The 20,033-nt window shown below is 37.9% G+C and overlaps 1 pseudogene; it reads left to right on the top strand.

Moving 5' to 3' along the window:
• The first annotated feature begins 342 nt into the window (after nucleotides 1–342).
• On the top strand, nucleotides 343–7,510 carry LOC118611481 (annotated as a pseudogene).
• The last annotated feature ends 12,523 nt before the right edge of the window (nucleotides 7,511–20,033 follow it).

Raw genomic sequence — 20,033 nt, 5'->3', positions numbered from 1 at the left:
TAATCCATTTATCCTTTGATGGACACTTGGGTCTTTTCACCTTGTGTCTATTTATTCCTTTTCTTTTCCAAAACATGAAATGCCATATTTTTGATTGGGCCATAGAATTTTAGCAAAAATACTTAGCAACTTCCTCCTTTTCATTACTAAGATACAAAACTGATTAATCCCCACAGGGAGGCAAAAGAGGAAATCTCTTAGAAATACAGGCCTAACCAGCATCTGTTGACCTAGACCAATCTCTTTCTTGTAACAGTGTTTGTAAATAAGCTTGATGTTAATTTTAGATATCTTACTACTCAGGTAAAACTTTTTCAACCACCTACGGGTATTGATAGCAGAATGGCTGTGGATGGTCAGTGATGTACACAATCACATTTGCTTGGAAGCTTCTTTCTATGACAACTGATATTTTTAAATGTATTTATTGAAATTAGTTTCAAGTATACAGTACATTGGTTACAGAGCTATATAGTTCATAAAACAATCCCCCTCAACTGCTCCCATCCTCCCCTGGCCCTCCACCTAGCCATCGTATTAACGCTAACTACATTCCCTCTGCCATGCTCCCCATCCCCTTGTCCAACTATCAAGTACTAATTTGTACTTCTTTAAAACTTCATCCCATTATCCCAGCTCCCCAAACCTCCTTCCCTCTATCCTTCACCTAATTGTCCACTATATTTGTAAGTCTGTTTTTTATTAGTTTGCTCTTTTTGTTCCTTAGATTCTGCATATAAGTGAAATTACATGATATTTATCTTTCTCTGTCTGACTTATTTTACTCAGTGTAAGAACTTTTAGGTCCATCCATGTTGTTGCAAATGGTAGGATTTCATTTATTTTAATGGCTGAGTAATATTTCATTGTATATATGAACCATAACTTCTTTATCCAATTATCTGTTGATGGGCATTTAGATTGCTTCCATATCTTGGCTATTGTAAATTGTGCTGCCATGAATATTGGAGTGCATGGATCTTTACGAATTATTGTTTTGGTTTTCTTTGGCTAAACACCTAGAAGTACAATTTCTGGGTTAAAAGGTATATCCATTTTTCATTTTTTGAGAAACCTCCATACTCTTTTCCATAGTGCCTGTACCAATTTGCAATCCTACCAACAGCGTATAAGGGTTCCCTTTTCTCTGCATCCTTGACAACACTTGTTTTTTGATTTATTGATGATAGCCATTCTGACAGGTGTGAGGTGATATCTCATTGTGGTTTTACTTTGCATTTCTCTGATGGTTAGCGACCTTGAGTATCTTTTCATATGTCTATTAGCCATCTGTATTTCCTCTTTGGAGAAGTATCTGTTTGGATCTTCTGCCCATTTTCTAATTGGATTGTTTGTTTTGTTGTTGTTGTTGTTGTTGAGTTGTATAAGCTCCTTATATATTTTGGATATTAACCCCTTATCAGATGTATCATTAGTAAATATCTTCTCCCAACCATTTATTTGTCTTTTTGTTTTGTTGATGGTTTCCTTTGCTATACAAAACCTTTCTAGTTTAATGTAGTCCCATTTGTTTATTTTTTCTTTTGTTTCCCTTGCCCAAGAAGACATATCTGAAAATAAATTCTTGTTAGTAATATCAGAGAATTTACTGCCTGGTTTCTTCAACAAGTTTTATGGGTTTGTGTCTTTCATTTAAGTCTTTAATCCATTTTGAGTCTATTCTTGTATACAGTTTAAGAAGGTGGTTCAGCTTCTTCTTCTTTTTTTTTTTTTGGCATGTATCTGTCCAATTTTGCCAACACCATTTATTAAAGATACTGTCTTTCCCCATTGTATATTCTTACCTTCTTTGTCATATATTAAGTGAGAATATAGGCGTGGATTTATTTCTGGGCTCTCTATTCTGTTCCATGGATCAATGTATCTGTTTTTATGCTAGTACCATGCTGTTTTGATTACTGTAACCTTGTAGTATAGTTTGATATCAGGTAGTGTGATACCTCCAAATTTGTTCTTTCTCAAGATTGCCATGGCTATTCAGGGTTTTTTATGGCTCCATATAAATTTTAGGATTATTTGTTCTAGCTCTCTGAAAAATAACATTGGTAATTTTGATGGGGATTGCATTAAATCTATAATTGCTTTGGGTAGTATGGCTACTTATACATTCTTCTCTAGTGTATATGGAACATTTTCAAGGATTGACCACATATGGTTCACAGAGACAGCCTCAACAAATATACGAGGTATGATATCATACCAACCATATTCTCTGATTATAATGCTTTGAAGCTGGAGATCAACTGTAAAAAGAAAGCAGGAAGAACCACAAATACATGGAGACTAAACAACATGCTACTGAAGAATGACTGGGTAAGAGAATAAATAAAATGAGAGATCAAAAGATGCACAGAAAGGAATGATAAAAATTTTTGGGACATGGTAAAAGTGGTCAAAAAAGGAAATTACAAGCCTATCTCAAAAAACAAGAATGAGCTCAAATAAGCAAACTGTTGCTTCATCTTTAAAAACTAGAAATGGAAGAACAAATGAAGCCTAAAGTCAGTAGAAGGAAAGAAATAATCAAAATTAGAGTAGAAATAAGTGAAATTGAAAACAAACAAACAAAAAAGCAATAGAAAAAATTAATACGATAAAGAGCCAGTTCTTTGAGAAGATTAATAAGATTGGCAAACCCCTAGCTAGATTCACTAAATAATAAAAAAAAAAGGAAGGACGCTAATAAACAAAATAAAAAATGAAGGAGGAAAAATTACAACAGATAAGCAGAAATACAAAGGATAATATGAGAATCCTATAAAAAAGTGTATATAACATCAAATTTAATAACCCAGAAGAAATGGATCAGTACTTAGAAAAATACTACCTTTCTAGACTGAATCAAGAAGAATTGGAAAGTCTAAATAGACTGATCATTAGTGTGGAAATGGAAACAATTATCAAAAAAACCTACCAAAAAGTAAAAGTCCGGAAACAGACGACTTCACCAATGAATTCTATCAAACATTCAAAGAAGATTTAATATCTTTTCTCCTCAAACACTTCCAAAAAATCAAAGAAGAGGCAATACTTAACTCATTTTATGAGGCCAGTATTACCCTGAGACAAAAACCTGGTAAAGATAACACAAAAAAAGAAAACTACAGACCAACATCTCTCATGAACACAGTTGCAAACATTCTAAATAAGATACTATCGAACTAATTATGGCAACATATTAAACAGATTATACACCACGATCAAGTGGGCTTTATCCCAGAGGCACAGGGATGGTTCAACATATGCAAATCGATTAATGTGATACACCACATAAACAAATTAAAAAATAAGACTTATATGATCATATCAATAGATGCAGAAAAAGCCTTCAACAAGATACAGCATCCATTTACGATCAAAACGCAGAACAAAATCAGTATAGAAGGAAAGTACCTTAACATAATAAAGGCCATCTATGATAAACCATCAGCCAACATTATACTTAATGGTGAATAACGAAAAACCTTCCCTCTTAGATCAGGAACAAGTCGAGGCTGTCTACTATTGCCACTGTTATTCAGGTCCTAGTGAGTGCAATCAGGAAAGAGAAAGAGAAATCCAATCGGGAAAGTCAAATTGTCACTATTTGTGAAAATATGATTTCCTATATAGAAAACCCTAAAGACTCCACGAGAACACTACTAGAAATAATAAGCAAATACAGTAGTTTCTGGATACAAAATCAATGTTCAAAAATCCATAGTGTTCCTATACTCTAATAATGAAGCATCAGAAAAAGAAGAGGAAAAACTAATTTTTTTTGCAATTACAACAAAAAGAATAAAATATCTAGGAGTAAATCTAATGAAACATGTGAAGGACATATATAATGAAAATTATAAAGCCCTATTAAAAGAAATAGAAGATACAAAGAAATGGAAAGATTTTCCATGTTCCTGGATCGGAAGAATCAATATAGTTAAAATGACCATATTACTTAAAGCATTATACAGACCTAATACAATCCCCATCGAAGTCTCTTCAGCATTTTTTAAAGAAATAGAACAAAAAATCATCAGATTTGCATGGAAGCACAAAAGACTGCAAATTGCCAAAGCCACCCTGAGAAAAAAGAACAAGGCTGGAGGTATCATTCTTCCCAACTTCAAAAAATACTACGAGATGACAATAATCAAAATGGCATGGTATTGGCAGAAAAACATACACACAGACCAGTTGAACAGAATTGGGAAACCAGAAATAAACTCATGTTTATAGGAACAAATAATTTTCAACAAAAAGACTAACAATATAAAGTGGAGAACAGAAAGCCACTTCAATAAATGGTGCTGGGAAAATCAGAAAGCCACCTGCAAAAGAATGAAACTAGAGTGCTGCCTATCACCGTACACCAAAATTAACTCAAAATGGATTAAGGACCTGAATATAAGACCTGAAACAATAAAGCACATAAGAAGAAAACATAGCAATGAAACTCGTGGACTTTGGCCTTAAAGAGTATTTTACAAATTTGAACTCAAAGGCAAGGAAACAAAAGGCACAAATAAATGAATGGGACTACATCAAACTAAAAAGCTTCTGCACAGCTAAAGAAACCATCAATGAGGTAGAGACAATCATCCAAATGGGAAAATATATTTGCAAACAATGCCTCTGATAAGGGTCTAATATCCAAAATATACAAAGAACCTTTGTGTATAACTCAACAACAACAACAACAACAAAATCTGATCAAAAAATGGGCATAGAACCTGCACTGATACTTCTCCCTAGAGGACATGCAAATGATTGACAAACATATAAAAAGATGCTTGTCATTGCTAGCTGTTAGGGAAATGCAAATCAAAACCACAGTGACATACCATCTCACACCTGTTTGAATAGCTATAATCAACAGGACATGTTGGAGAGGATGCAGAGAAAATGGGGCCCTCATACACTGCGGTGGGACTGCAAATTGGTATAGCTACTATGGAAAACAGTATTCAGGGTCCTCAAAAAACTAATAATTGATCTACCATATGATCCAGCAATCCTTCTACTGGATATTTACCCCTAAGACTTGAAAACCCATATCCAAAAAGATATATCCACACCAATGTTCATAGCAGCATTATTCACCGGCCAGGACATGAAAGCAACCAAAGTGTCCCACGATAAATAATTAACTAAAGAAACTGTGGTACATATATACAATGGAATATTACTCAGCCATAAGAAGAGATGAAATACTGCCATTTGTGACAATGTGGATGGACCTCGAGATAATCATGCTATGCAAATTAAGCCAGACAGAAAAAGTTGAAAACCACAAAAATGTTGATATCACTTATATGTGAGATATAAACCTAAAAGCAACAAACAAAAAAGACAACCAAACAGAGACTCATGAACATAGACAATAGACTAGTGGTTACCAGAGGGGAAGCAGAGAAGGGGTTAGGATGGTGGGAGATAGAGGGAAAAAGGAGCAAATATGTGGTGACAGAAAGAAATCTAACTATAGGAGAGATCACATAATGCAATATATATATTCCTTACTGTTAAATGGTACACCTGAAACTTATTGGATTTTGTTAACCAATGTCACCAAAAATAAATTAATTAATTAAAAGAAAAATACACAAGAAAGATGTCATGCCCTAGAGATTCAATTTTGTACATATGTCTCACATGTTTTAATATCCTTCAAAATCCATGCACCATTGTAATTTTACTAACTTGATTATTAACACATATAAAAGTATATGCTCTAGAAAAAATAATAATTTAGTTTCTACCCTATACTATTTTATCATGTAATATTGTCTTATGTCTTATAATTTATGTTACGGCTTGAATTTTTAAATAGTTCTTGTGATAGGAACCACTTTATTTTTTTTCCAGGCAGAGAAGCAAATAAATCTTTCTTTTCCTTTTCTCATATAAAGCCGTTCTTCTCTTCACTAAATCCAACTTATCACGGATCAAGGTACTGTGGTTTTAAACTCCAATCAGTGCATCTAACTTTCTTGAGATTTCTAAATCTTCATTCATAACTCCTACTGGCCTATAGAAAATCTGCACATATAAATGAAAACTTGTTATAACCAAAATCATAAAATTACCACCAATGTAAAAGCAGATGACTAAGTAAAACAACACTAAATACTGAAGGACACAGCCAACTGGATTTTAGTGTAGCTTAGTGGTTTCATTCACTGTATTGTTACCAGCCCAGACATTTTCATGTCCCCACCTCCCCCTCCCTAGCATATGAATTTAGATCACTTAACATCTATGTGTCTAAATTCCCCTTATCTTTCTAATTAAAGTAATAGTAGTGTAAGCCTCAACGTTTTGTGAGGAACAAAGAAGTTATCACATGTACGCTCCTCATAGCGGTGATTTATGAATTGTAAGGGTTCTCTGAAGGATATAGAGTCAAGTCTTGAAAATCTCTTAAATACACAAAAAAATTCAATAGAACTTAGAAATATGTACAATAGAACTAACAGAAGTGGAGAGTATTGGAATTTAGTCGAGCCCCTAAAGATAGCCTAAAATCATGCAGATTTTAATGGCTTTGAACACAAATATCACTCACAGAGAATGTGGTAGCCACCAGGGATTTGGCAATAGGAATGGCCTTCTTATCAGAAACTGTATTTGGAATCCAGGGGAATATCTCTCATTTTACCACTATCTCCTTCTTCACTTCACTGTTTGCAGGGTGAGGTGCACAAATTTGGTTCTCAGGCATCTGATAGCAGCCAACTCTTTGGTCATTCTGTCTAAAGGAGTCCTCCAGACAATGGCAGCCTTTGGGTTGAGATATTTCCCCAGTGATGTTGAACGCACATTTATTTTTAGGTTCAAAGAGAGGCTAGGGGTATATCCATCGGCAGCACCTGCCTCCTGAGTGTCTTCCAAGCCATTGTGGTCAATCCCAGGAACTCCAGGTGGGAAGAGCTGAAAGTGAGAGCCCCCAAGTGTGTTGGGCCCTCCACTGGCCTGTACTGGGTCCTGAACATACTGATAAATACCATACTCTCTCTTTGTGTGATGGGCAAGTAGATGAACACAAACATCACAAGGAAAAGAGACTGTGGATATTGTTCTTCATGACAAAATCACAGACACAATATACACAGAATTGCTGTCATCCCCTGATGTTTTGTTTCCCATGCTCATGCTCTAGACCAGTGGCTCCATGATCTTTGTCCTGCACAGGCACCAGCAGAGGGTCCAACATATTCACAGAACAAATGTCTCCCCCAGATCCTCCCCTGAGACCATAGCCACCCAAAGCATTCTTGTCCTAGTCAGTACCTTTGTGTTTTTCTACACCCTCTACTCCATCTTTTAAGTTTGTTTGATTATTTTTAATAATCCCAGTTAGTCCATGGTGAACACATCTGAGCTATTTGCTGTGTGTTTCCCAGCTCTCAGCCGCTTTGTTCTCATGCACTATGATACCAGCATCTCCAGGCTCTGCTTTGCCTGTATATTGTGTTTTTTCACACTATTCAGTTGTTAACTCACTCAATCCCCACAGATTGATAGAATCATAAGCACAGTTTTGTGACAGTCACATTAAAAGAGGTGGCCTATGCACACATTCTGTGCATTTGTATACATAAAAATTTATGTATATACCCCCACAAGAGACAGATAGGTGACAGATGATAGATAGATAGGTAGACAGACAGATAGATAAATATGTATATGAAGATATAGATATATAGATATGTATAAACACAATTATATTATGTTGCTTAGACCCTAAGCAATAATGCTAAAAAAGTGTATGTTAAAAATGTGAACATAAGATGGGGAAAAATGGCATAGATGATAAAGGCTTTGTTCATCCCTCTTGCGACCTCATCAAAGTTGTGACAGAAACATGGAGCAAACAGCAAGTAAAGTTGCCTAGAATCTAGAAAACAGAAGCACTACAACGAGGGAAAAAAATAAGAAATCAGCCAACAACAGTAGAAGGTAGAAGGGGGCGAAAATGTAAGGCTGCCCAGTTACCAGTGGCTGAGTGGGACATAGGCTACAGCAGCAGCAAATGCCTCTTAAAAGGGTCTGGTCCACGAGCAGACTTTTGCTGTGACAGACCTGCTCACTCTGAGCACTGGTGCCATTTTTCTGCTCAGGGAGCACCAGGGACTTACAGGGGTCACTGAGTTGTCAGAGTGAGGGCAGAATCAAGGCTGTCTTCCAGGCAGATATTTCAGTGGTATCCACTGTTTCTCTCTTGAGCCTCTCCCCTTCCCCACTCCCAGCTTCTCCATAGCTGAGACCTCTCGTTAAACTGGATAACAGAGATTGCTCCACTCAGAGGATTCCCTGAAACTCCACCTTCCATAACTTGTGGGCCTGCTCAAGCCATATCCAGTTGTGTCCTTGGTGAGTCCAATGCTCCTTGCTGAGCAGCACCAAGGCTCACACTAGTGACTGCTGACCTTGGTTTCTTGTGTGGCCTCTTGAGGCAAGTATAAGCACAGCATCTGTGGATTGCTTGCTGAATTTTAACAGGTGGCCCCAGAGGGGCACAGGCTGGGCCTGCAGTTGAACCTCTCTCAGGACTATGCCACTGAACACCTACTACACAAAGCCATGCTAATAAGATTGGGAGACTTAAGAACTTTGCTTAGTACATAGAAACAAGCACTGAAAGGTAGCCAAAATGGGAAGATAAAGAAGCAGAAACCATATGAGAGAACAGAACAAAGATCCAGGAATAATGGAGTCAAGCAATCTAACAGATGCTGAGTTCAAAACACTGGTTATAAAGATGCTTAATGAACTTAGGGGAAGTGTAGATGAATTCATTGGGAACTTTAACAAAGAGATAGAAAACATAAACATAAAAATAAAAAATGGAAATTATAAAAGGGAACTGGTAAGATATGAAGAATACAATATCTAATATGAGGAGTGTATTAGATGGAATCAACAGAGTAGATAAAGAACAGGATTGAACCACCAATATAGAGGATGGGGAAGCCAAGGACACTCAATCAGAACAACTAGAAAAAAAAAGCCGAAACTATAATAATTTAAGGAGACTATGAGACACAATTAAATGTAAAAATATCCATGTCATGGAAGAACCTGAAGGGGAACAAGAAGTTTAAAAGCTACTTGAAGAAACAATGATGGAAAAATTCCCTAATATGATGAAGGAACAGACATATAACCCCATGAAACTCAGAAAGTCCCCAAAAAGATGAACCAAAGAGGCCCACACCAAGATGCATTATAATTAAAATGCCAAAGGTTAAATACAAAGAGGGAATATTAAAAGTAGTAAGAGAATAGCCATTAGTTATCTATAAGGCATCACCCTTAAGTCTGGCAGCTGATTTCTCAAAAGAAGCTATGCAGGACAGAAGGGTTTTGCACAAAATATTCAATGTGATGAAAACCCAGGATCTACAACCAAGAATACTTCTAGCAAAGCTATCATTTAGAGTCAAACGACAGATAAAAACCACTCCAGACAAAAATAAGCTAAAGGAAGTTATCAGCACCAAGCCAGTACTACAGAAAATGCTGGAGAGACTTTTTTAAGAAAAAAAAAATCACGTATCATAAACAGGAATAAAGAATGGTAATAACTACATCCTATCAAGGAGCACCTCCAATGGAAAAGAATTAAGTGCTCCAACCAAAAGACAGGGTCGCTGAATAGATAAGAAAACCACACCCTTCCATATGCTGCCTACAAGAGACTAGCTTCGGATTAAAAGACACATACAGACTAAAAGGAAGGTGATAGAAAAAGATATAGCCTTGATAAACATAGAGTGTATTGTGCCGAATGAAAATAGTTGGCTAGAGAAGCACAAATATCACATGATTTCAGTGTATGTGGAATCTAAGGAACAAAATAAAGAACAACAACAACAAAAAAACACACACACAAAATAAACTCATAGACACAGAGAATTTTTTGAGGGCTACTAAATGGGAAAAGGGTTGAGGGGGACAGAAAAAAGGGCAAGGGGATTAAAAAGTACAAACGGGTAGTTACAAAATAAACATGGAGATATAAGTGTAGCTTATGGAAAACATTTAATAATGTAATAAATATGTAAGGAGAATAGTTAGTGGGATGATCGCTTTGAGTTATATGGATCTTAATCACTATGCTGTACAACTGAAATATTATTGTATGCCAACAATAATTAATTTAAAAAACTCATTGAATGGTACAATGTAAATATGAGCAACTAATTATCTATTATATTTCAATAAAGCTAGGGGGAAAAAACAAAGGAGTAAATATAATAGGGAGAACCTGTGAGAAATGATTGTAGTATAGAGATTAGGAGTTGAGGTTCTTGAGTCAAACAGTCCTTGATTTCAGTCCTTGCTTTGTCTTATAGCTCTGTGATTTCAGGCAAGTCTCTTATCCCAAAACTCATTTTCCTTATGTGTAAAATGGAAATAAAACTGGGGAGCCTAAGTGAAATAATGCATATAAAAAACTTGGTATAGTGCTTAGTTCATAGTAGTAAATAGATGGTTATATCCATTCATTCATTCAACATATATTTATTAGATACCAGGTATATTCCAGACATTTTGCTGGTTAATAGGAATACAACAGGAACAAGATTCTTGTCATGGAACTTAGTTTAGTAACAAGGAGAGAAAATTAAACAGTTAATTACAAGAAAATACTGTAGAAATAAAGGAGAACGTGATCATTCTTAAAAAAGGTGTTGAGGGAGGTAAGCCAGACAAAGCTTCTTGGTGGACATAAATTTTAAGATTAAAAATGTAGGAATAGATAGATGGTTGGACAGGAAACAAGGCAGAAGAGTATTCCAGACAGAGGAAATATACAAAAGTGACTTTAGGTTTCTTTTAGATTCAGATGGGCATATGCTTTCTCATCTTCATGTCTAGCCATTTTCTTTATGTCTGGTTCTCATTTTCCTCTGTTTATACACATTGTTTTCATTTGATAAACCATTATTTACTTATTTGCTTGGATATTTCTCCCTCAGCATTCAGATTTCTCCTTGTACCTTACTTCTTCTAGGAAGTGTTTTCTAAGTATAATAGGTACTTTCTTATATGTCCATCCACCTTCTTGGCATATAGAATACTTTACTCTCTGCTCCAATAAATTATAACTTGTGAAGGAATCTAGCTTCCCTTTTATCCATGATATCTAGCATATTACTGTCACATAGCAAGTATTTAAAAAATGTTTGTTGGAGACTGTTAAAAAAAAAGGTGAAAATAATACTAATTATGCCAAACTACTTTAAACTTCAAGTCCATTTTATTTGGTATTTATATGGTCTTCCCAGTTGATCGTTAAATATTACAAGAAATGTATCTTGGACGTTTCTGCTTTAACTCTTATGTTTTAGCTGTGTCTTGAACAAAAATCCAATTGAATATGGTCAATGTTTGCCTTTAACGGGAGCAATTAATATATGTGTTTAAAATAGGGCTGGATATATTTGGGTTTGAAGTTATCAACTTACTATGTGTTCTTCATGACACTCATTCTATTTTCTTATTCTTTCTGTCTTAAATTTTTTGCTAATTTTTCAAATTATTGCACATTTTGTCTGTTTTTTGAAGATGTATTTCCAGTATCTCTTTAAACTTGACATTGCAACATACTTAAAAAATAATAATCATGGAGTGAAGTTATTGAATACTTTTTAACTTCTACTTTGTAATTTTATTGACAAGGAGTGATTATTCTGTTGGGCACTACTAGGGATAATGCTTATGTCTGAATTCTACAATGTGTTTTGATGTAATGCGTAGAAATTTATTTTCAATATATACCTAGTGATGATATCATTGTGTCACAGCTTAACAAGCAGAACGGGGAGATATTGTGGGCTTAGTTCCAGACCACAGTAGTTAAGCGGATATTACAATAAAGTGAGTCACATCAATTTTCTGTTTCCCAGTGCAAATAAAAGTTATGTTTATAATATACTGCTGCCTGTTATGTGCAATAGCATTATGTCTAAAAATACAATAGACATAACTTTGTTTAAAAACACTGTATTGCTAAAAAACGCTAACCATCCTCTAGCTTTCAGGAAGTTATAATCTTTTTGCTGGTGGAGGGGGTCCTGACCCAATGTTGATGGCTGCTGACTGGTTATGGTGGTGGCTGCTGAATGTTGGGGTTGCTGTGACAGTTTCTTAAAATAAGACAAAATGAAGTTGGCCACATCGCTAGATTCTTTTTTTCATGACCGATTTCTCTGGGTCATGTGATGCTATTTAACAGCATTTTGCCCACAGTACAACCTCCGAGATTGGAGTCAATCCTCTGAAACCCTGCTGCTGCTTTATCAACTAAGTTTATGTAATAGTTTAAAATCTCTGTTGTACTTTTGACAGCCTTTACAGCATCTTCAACAGAGACATATTTCATCTAAAGAAACCACTTTCTTTGCTCATCCATAAGACAAGGGCACCAATGAACTTCCATGAGCCGCAGTTGCCACAAACCTTCGTTTGTTAAAAAAAAAAAAAATACAATATTGGCCAGGTCCAGTAAAGTGAAATGCAATGAGATGAGGTGTGCCTGTATATCTTTTCAGCTTTAGGAGAGATTGCCAAACAGTTTCTCAGAGTGTGTGCGTGAATTTTACATGCAGCAGTAGTTGATGAGGTTCTTAGTTTATTCACATTCTTGTCAACATTTGAAATTTTCTGTTGTTTTCATTTTAACATTCTGGTTATTGTGCAATAGTACCTGGTAGTTACTACTTACATTTTGCTGATGAGCAAGAAACTGAACATCTTTTCACATCTTATGCCATTGAGTAAATGTTTTTCAGAAGTGTTTGTTTATTTTATCCTTTTTTCATTTGTGTTGCCAATATCTCTCATTGATTTATAAGAGATATCTATGTATGCTGAGTATTTTTCTTGGCGATTGTTCTATTATTTTATCTATGTAGGTGTCTTTTGATGAGGAAAATCTCTTAATTTTAATATAACTTAATTTGTCATTTCCTCCAGTTCAGATAGTTTGAACTTTTATAGTTCAGATGTTTTATTCTTTTGAAGGTATCTTTTCCAATTCTCAGATGACTAAGTGTTCTCACCTCCATTGGCTCACTCTTGCTGGGGACACTCAGCCGACCCGTCAGATGTATTAGAAGGATTCTCCATGGTTTGACAGTTCTCCGAGGGTTTATTTTCCAAAGTTTTTCCAGGAAGAAAATGAGGATGTTTTTATCATTCATTTGGTCAAAAATCACATGGAGACAGTCTAAACACACACAATGAAAATGAAGTAATTCTAGTGAGGAAAGACTGAAGGCATTGCCTGATACCATAATATGTACTCGGTGTTTCACAAAGTAGTTTATGAGCCACCATAGAAACAAGGTAGTTTTTGACCAATAATTGAAATAATGCAGGTGATAACAAAACATTTAGAGATAATAGGAGGGTAATTTAAAAAGCAATGTACACATGATAGTGTTTCTATAGGAAAATAACATGGGAAAGACTTATAAGTCCACAAGATGTGGTACCATGGCAGGTTTATTTTTCCATTGACTTACCGATATTTTCTCATTTTTAAAAAGTACATGATTAAAAGTAAATATTTAAAATTTAAGCATGACTATGTGTCAAATATTCTGAGAATATTTACTGTTTTTTATATTTCCTTCAAATGGAGTGTTCTGTACTCCTTGCGTCTTTGTTGTTGAACAACTGGGTAATAAAAAAATATTTTCCTTGGTGCGAATTTAACTCCATAATCTCCTGGATAACCCTTTTTTAAATTAAGCGTACAACCTAAAAGTATCTGTTTACTCTGTTGTTTAGCCATCCTTCCACCCATGGTCAGTGTTACACATGCACTCAGATTCCCTTTGCTTCTCTCCGGCTGTACCCCTTGGAGGAATCTTTCAGGAATCTCTTAGCAATTGGTGAGTCACTTATAACCCCCCGACTTGGATCACTGGAGTAGACTCCTCACAGAGATCCGGTGACACCACTGTAAGCCATATGAGGTTCTCCACAGAACTGCAGATAGGGGCTCAACTATCGCTTCATAGCCAGGCCACATCTCAGTCACATGCAATCACACGTCAAACACACGCCACCTTCTGCCCTATGTACCTGAGAGGTCACGGTTTCCTCTAACAAATGTAGAGTACTCAGGTGACCTTGGGAGTTAATCAGACTCCCCTTCTGCCCTGTAGTGGACAGGCTGTTCCTGGGACCTGGGTCTTTACCACTCAGTTGGGTGGTTCACCTGGGCTGGTTCCTGTGCCTCTCCGGGTTCTGTTGAGCTCTCAGAGCCACCGCCTCGGTCCAGTGGAGGAGTCATCCTCCCCAACAGATGATAAGTCTTCTGGTGAGCCAGATGAAGTCTGTTTCTCCCAGAGTCCTGGGAGCCAGACCCCAAAGACGAGGGAGGTGAAAAACCACCATCTCTGGATCCTGGACGAACCCCTAGAAATGTTGCAGGATTCTCAAACAGAGAGATGGGACACCGAGGCTATAAGCAGGAAGCAGTGTTGATCGATGCCAGGACGGCTCAGTGGATTCTTATCCGATGCCTGAGCTCCAATTGTTACATGGCGGGCAGTTTTATACAATCTCCTACTTCCATATTCCTCCACAGCTATAGACATTCCATATAAGGAAGGCGAACATAAGAAGAACATTGATTGGCTCCCAAACCATAAGGAAACCTGCTTAATCATTTCAGCAGATTTTTGGACTGCCGCATCAGGCTGAGAGTCCTGGGAGCTGGGGGGAGGAGGGGCAGCAGATGTCAGGAAGTAACTTGTTCAAGCGGGAAACTATCATGCAGGGTCAGCCTGCCACAATACCATAATACACGTGTTTGATAGTTCATAAAGTAGTTAATGACCCAAGATAAAAATAAAGTAGATTTTGACCTATAAAAATAATAAAGCAGGTGATAATAAAACATTTAGAGATAATCAGAGGGTTATTTAAAAGGCAATGTGCACATGATAGTGGTTCCATAAAAAATAACATGGAAAAGATGTATACTTCCACAAGACGTGGTAGCATAGCAGTTTTTTTTCCCCATTGACTTACTGATATTTTCTCATCTTTTAAAAGTAAATGAAGGTAAATATTAAAAGTTAAGCATGACTATGTGTCATATATTCTGGGAACATTTATTCTTTTTCACATTTCCTTCAAATGGAGTGTTCTGTACTCCATGCGTCTTTGCTGTTGAAGAACTTAGTAATATATAAATATTTTCTCTTGATATCTGTGCTCTGAATTTTTCCATCGAAGCATATTTAGAAGTGTTTGTTACAAAGGGTAAGGTGAATTTTCCTTTGTGAGCTTTGCTTTTATTCTATGCCCATTCCAGTCTGACATTATTTTCATATTTGCCTTAAAGTTTATATATTAGATCATAAGTAGTAAGTAAAAACAGATTTGAAATTTAGACAAATAAAAATGCAAGAAAGAGCAAAGCCCCCTTAAGTGTCCCTTCGGCAGACCCGTAAGCACAGTTTCTGATGTGGCCTTACAGAACTCTATGGGTACAGCAATACATCTACCTGTGCATTGGGCGGGTGGGGGGGGCACACATAGTGTAGAGGTGGCAGAAACTGTAGGGACGGGTGGTCCGAGTTGGAATCCTCATGCAGCCACTGCTTACATGACATTGGGTGAGTGGTTATGCTCTGTGTCTCACTTTCCTCATGTGAAAAATGGATATTATATCAAGAATACCTACTATAGCATTATTACAAGAACTGTGTTAACATTAGTCAAGCATCTAGTACAATGCTTGGAACATGGCGGGCATCATGCAAATGCTGTTTAGATTTTTTCAAATATCCTTTGTGGTTTGTGTAATACAAATACTATTTGATTACTTGCATTGTAGCATGGTAATTTGAAGATGTTTTCACACGAGGATTGACGGAGTTATCTCAGCTTTTTAGTATTGTTGCAATACTTGACTGTACTAAAGTTTCTTGAACTTGTTTCCTGCTTATTGGTCATTTGTATTTTTCGTGATATTTGTACTTGTAAACCCACATAGAGTAGACATTAATCTACTGTCAGTGTGAGTGTAGACAGAGATAGCCTAACATGATAAATACACATTTGCACTGTAAATGAGGAGAAGAGTTTATTGGACAGTAAGTCCAGTACGACAACATGTATGTCCATAATGATACGTTCCCATATGTTAATATGTAATGGCATGTTATATCCCAAATTGCATAAAAAGGAGGATATGCCTCAAAGACATGCAAATTGTTCCATCTGGAGATCAAAGTAGTGTTGGGCAAGGGGTATTAGTGGTGACTTTTATTTTAGTACTTAAATATTTTATAATAAAACATGAATGTAATTGTTTTCAATGGCAAATATTACAATATAGCCATGAAACTATTACTAATGGTTACCTCTTGGGATGGCTTCTTACAAGGGAGAAGAAAAAAGGATTACTTCAAATATAATGTGTTTACTACGTTTTATTTTCTTACTATACAGCAGGTGCTGTATTTTAGAAATGCCACAATAAATTAAAGGATTTTCATCCTATCATATTTCGGGTGCAAAATTCTTTAAGACGTAAGCAAAGCTTGGTATGAAGGGAGCCACAGACATTTATTTTAATCACTAAGTATCAGGGATGAATGAACATCTCCTGCTGGACCCCCTAGGGTAACTCTGTAACTGGCATCACAGAAAAGGCTGGGAATTGTTGTTTCCCCTAAATCTTACCTGCACTCTTACATTGTACATTCAGTTCAAGGGGCTTTCAGGGGCATTTTGTACACATAAGATTCCTGTCTCCTGAACTAAAACTTCTTAAAAACCCAGAGTAAATTGTGAGCCAACTGCAATAAAGAAATTGAGTGAAGGAATGAATTTTTGACTTTCATTGTGACTTATTCGTCCCCCATCTCCATCCTGCTCATCCTTCTTCTCCATTTTCCTGCAACCTCAGACCTCTACCTATCACTCAGGAGAACGTGCTCTGTCCCACACTCTTCATCTACTGGATCACCTTCCATGTCCTGGACTTCTACCTGCCCCTTTATCTCCACACAGTCATCTAAGACATCCACATTGCCACATCGCCCCCAGTCTATGCCATTTGAACTTTCATCCCACTAAGAAGTCTATCTCAGCATTCCAAGAGTGTCAGGTTCAAACTCTACCCCTCCTTCAGCCCTGTGCCAGCCTTCTCACCCTATATCTGATCCTGCATGTCAGTGACCCCAGTGCAATTATTGCATTCTTTCTGTTGCCAGCCCTTCTATGGTGAGCATGCCCCATCTACCCTCTTTTCTCAAGATCGTGCCCCATTACTCCTCGAGTCACTAATCGTAGCCCTTTTTTCCTGGGTCCTTTAGCTGGCTGCTGCCCACTGATATCCCTGTCCCCTCAACCCTTCCCTTGTCCCATGCCCATTTGTCTACCTGTGTCCACTTCCCCTGCACGCTCCATTTCTTCTTCGCACCCTCATCCTGCACTCCCAATCCCACACACACCTTGTTTTCGGCAACCACACCAAACCTCATCCACAGGCTATCTTTGCCCTGTACCCTGTATCCCCTTCTTACTGTGCACTCTACCACACACCCACCAGCCTGAACTCTCCAACTTTCCCACCTTGCACCTCATTGAAGAGGCAAAGCTGACAGCAGATTTACAATCAGGCATATTGGACATTTTCCTTGCAAGATATTTCAGTGGGCAACCCAGGTAGGAGTCACTCCAGATCTCTGGTGTTTTGGCGAAGAACACTGAACAGGTCTACAGGTGCAAACTAATAGATAAGTCCACTGTTTGCACCTTCTATGGTCCTTGAAAATCTGATGCAGCAACCATGAAACCATTCAGGAACATTTGGTCTACAGTAAGTGGTCTAATGGTTGAATTCAGGATTGTGGGGTCAGGAGAAGGAAGGGGTGATTCACAGAGGACTTGGGCTTTATCGGAGCCAGTTTACTTTCTCTGTTGTGTGAGTAGTGATGGCCTCCCAATGCATCATCTATGTACAAAAGAGTTTTCATTAATATTTTTAACCCTTTAAGGAACAAAATAGCTTCTAATATAATTTTTCCAGAAAATTTTAAGGTTTTACATTAAATTACTTGTTACTTTGTGTTATGAAACAGACACGAAAGTGTCTTAAATAGATTAAAATTATATGAACTCTGGCAATTAGTTCCTGTTGAGCAGGTTTTGAAAAGACGGAGTATGTGTGTGAGGGACATTAACCTACTCTCTTAGCAAATTCAAACACACAACATGGTCTCATTATCTAATGCTGTACATTAGATCCCCAGAACTTACTCCTCTTGCATACCTGAAACTTGAAATGCTTTGACCAATGTCTTTCTACTTTCCCCACTCCTAAACCCTGGAAACCACCATTTTCTTCTTCACTGTTATGAGTTTGACATTTTAAATTCTAGATGTAATTGAAATCACGCAATCACTCTCTTTGTATGTCTAGCTTATTTCATTTAGATAATGTCCTCAAGGTTCATTCATGTTATGGCTTATGAAATGTTTTTAAGGGATAATATTATTCAAATCCATTCCCTCCAACCCTTCCCCTCTCCCACTTCCCATCTGCCTCACTAGTTATATATATATATTCATCACATTGATGCAGGACAGGGAAAATTTCCCTAGTAGGGGGGACACCAAAGCCTGCACTGAGAGAAGAAGAGGGTCCTTTGGTGAAGAGTGTGGAAAGATTTCAACACACATGCCAAAGTTAGAGTCAAAGGAAAGTTTATTAGAAAACAGATAACACTCCACAGACCGAGTGTGGTCTCCTCTCAGAGACAGAAAATGAGAGGGACAGTACAAGAGACAGAGAAAGAGATCAAGTAAAGGGACTGAGAGGGCCTCAGAGGGATAGAGACAATAGAGATGAGTGTTAGGTCAGTGGGGGGGAGAGGGAGAAGGGCCAGCCATATGCCTGCCTGAAGGCTTCCCAGCTTGATATCAGAATCCAGACCTTCCAGCAGGACATCGAAGTCTGGAGTCCAACTGATAAGGGCCCACCCTAAAGCCCTGGGCCACCACCCTAATCCAGATGCTCAACTAACATTCAATTAACACTCCCCAATTCTATACTACCCCCACATAATCCCATGAAAACTACACCTTGCCACCCCAGGGTGCGACTTCTCTGACCCCTCTCTTGGACTTCTCTGGCCCCTCTCTTCTCGGGGCCAGTGAACCTCACCCAGGAGCGCTCTCCCAATAAAGGCTTGCTTTTAAAACTTCTCTCGGCGTGTCACGCGTTTACCTTACATTTGGTGCCAAAACCCGGGAGGAGATTGTGACCCTCGGCCTCCCAGCCTTGAGGGGCCTTTCTTCCCTCTTCCGGGACCTTTGCTGCCCACCTCTTACTGTCGGATAGGGTAAGTTCCCTTTCGGTCTCCCTACCCTCTCCAGGCCTGGCCCACCTGGACCCCTGTCTGTAATCGTGGCTGCGTCATGGTCACCCCCCCGTCATATTTGACTCCCGACCTGGTAAGTTACGAGAGATGTCTCTAACTTTCCATGGTCCTTTCTGCCGTTGGGTTAAATCAGAGTCTCGGGGATGCCTGATCTCTGCTTTCACCTGTCTGGGTGGCTGAGATCATGGGAACTTCTAATTCGAAACTGGACCCCAAAACTCTGCTTGGGTGTCTCTTAACAAATTTTAGCCGTCTAAGCCTTGATCAAGATTTAAGACGTAAAAGACTGATCTTTTACTCTACCGTCACCTGGCCTAGATATCCGTTAGACCATCAATCTAAGTGGCCTGCTGAAGGCACTTTTAACTTCTGACCGATCTAGACACTTACTGTCATAGGACAAAAAAGTGGGCTGAAATCTCCTATGTGCAAGCCTTTATTGGGATCTACGCTCCCGTCTCACCCTCTGCTATCAATGCTCAGGTCCTCTTAGCTTGGGAGGCTGGCCCTGAGCCTTCCACCTCACTGATCCCTGACACAGAAGGTGAAGCTGCAACCGACTCATCTGCCTCTCCTCTCAACGATCCTTCAGAAATCCTTTCTCCCCCT

The sequence above is a fragment of the Rousettus aegyptiacus genome, unplaced genomic scaffold (assembly GCF_014176215.1).
Source record: "Rousettus aegyptiacus isolate mRouAeg1 unplaced genomic scaffold, mRouAeg1.p scaffold_m13_p_14, whole genome shotgun sequence".
NCBI lineage: Eukaryota > Metazoa > Chordata > Mammalia > Chiroptera > Pteropodidae > Rousettus > Rousettus aegyptiacus.
This window is presented reverse-complemented; position numbering and strand designations above follow the sequence as displayed.